Source organism: Penaeus monodon, chromosome 29 (assembly GCF_015228065.2).
Source record: "Penaeus monodon isolate SGIC_2016 chromosome 29, NSTDA_Pmon_1, whole genome shotgun sequence".
Classification (NCBI taxonomy): Eukaryota; Metazoa; Arthropoda; class Malacostraca; order Decapoda; family Penaeidae; genus Penaeus; species Penaeus monodon.
The window spans coordinates 21,705,575-21,707,380 of record NC_051414.1 but is presented as its reverse complement, the minus strand read 5'-3'; the positions used below and the strand labels follow the sequence as shown (position 1 = coordinate 21,707,380).

The 1,806-nt window shown below is 33.2% G+C and overlaps 1 protein-coding gene across 1 annotated transcript in view; it reads right to left on the bottom strand.

Annotated features, from left to right (window-relative positions):
* LOC119592015 (ras-related protein Rab-4B-like) overlaps window positions 1–1,806 on the bottom strand; it is a gene marked incomplete at its 3' end in the record, with an annotated part of 19,421 nt that overhangs the window by 16,674 nt on the left and 941 nt on the right.

The following is a 1,806-nucleotide window of genomic DNA, read 5'->3' as shown; positions in this document are numbered from 1 at the left end:
AATACATACTGGTAAGATATGGTTTCTTGACCAGCATGGTCATCTACTGTCAAATAAGGAATCAGTCTAGGCTTTATCTTGCTGATTACATATGGTGGATATGTATCTGCCTTCACCATAGCAATGATGCTTTAAAGGCACAGCAATCACAGGAGTTATCCCTTCAAGCAAGGAAAAAAAAATGACATGATCAAATAACAGAAAGGGTTACCCACAGTAGCTCAAGTGGTTGCCATGGTCTCCACAACTTCATTCAAGCAAAGGCCAATAAACCTACCATATATCTTTTGACATGAAAAATGTCCCTAGTTGTTTATCACCATATATAGGACTTAATTACTTTTTTTATTGAAGTGATAGATGATAGTGGCTGATATGTTGGTGGTAATATCTAATAACTGACGTGCTGGTGACAAAAATTATTCTAATCAAAGTAAAATCTTACATTTGGAATTTCTGTATTTGGTGAATTCAAAATAAATCAAAGGCTATCGTATATCACTTCTGGCAAACAAAGAATTGCATTTGCAACACATACCCTCTACTCTTCATCAAATACAATAGGTGAACTAACACAAAATAGGCATAAACATCTATGATGTCTAGCATTTGTTGATAAGTGACCATTGAACTATTTACACAAATATTTAACTGCATATAAATAACAGTACTGCTATGGTGTCAAAAATGAGTAAAGGGGAGGAAGGGAGCCAGCCATTGGCTGACAGTGATTCTAAGGACAGAGGTAAACACAAAAGTGAAAAGAAAAAGCATGACTAGCAAGGGAAAGAAGATTAGACTACAACAAACACAATGCAATACATAGCGAAAGTGACTGAACAGTAGTGCTTGGGGACAAACTGTCAGAGATATTCTGCATATAATTAACATCAAAGAAAGAAATATGATTAAAACAAACTTTTCATTTGTTCCTCTTAATTTCACATATCTAAGAATAATAAAAGATAAATATGGTTTTTACTACTGAATGGAGACTCCGCTACCCTAAAAAACAATAAGATTTTTTCCTATCAGTTTAATCATTCTCTTTTGGAGAACTTTTTTCAACACTAATGCTTTACAGTAAAACAGCTTTATTCTGACATGTTCCATTCATCCAGTCATTAATTAATAAAAAAAAGAGCATAGACTAGTTATACTATCTTCACAGAATACAAATTGTGGAGAATTGTTGGTCTTTGCTGGAAAATGAAATGCAGAGGCAACAAAAGCAGTGAATTCTGAACAATTATCAATAGGGACAGAGGATACCATAGATAAGCATAAAATGATTTAAATATTTGAAATAAAAGAGGAAGGCCTCATGATACTGAGACCAGAAAATATCATTTCAATAATGTGTAGAAACATATGCCAGGTTTTGAGTGTACACCAACTTTTACTCATGAATGTACTAGTATCATCTCCATAATTTTCAGTATCAGTTAACTTTTATTATGTTTTTGCACTGTCCTACACATTGACATTAAAATAGCTAGCTAGTGGAAATTCTTACTAAAAGTACCACATTGCTGCAACAAAAAATATGGTGTGATTATGATATATATTGTCTATTTAGAGTGGTTCAAGTCAATTTTTACCAATGCAGCACTAATAATATTGGAACATTTTCAGTGTCATACAGCCATATGGTACAAGAAAAACTTAACCCGTAATGGACAGGATGACAAAATACAAGACACTTTTCCTCTATGGCATTTCCATCAAAAGCTGATAATAAGAATTTGTGCAACACAAAAGTAGTACATTCGTATAGATCTACCTAATGACTGCAATAAGATAGCA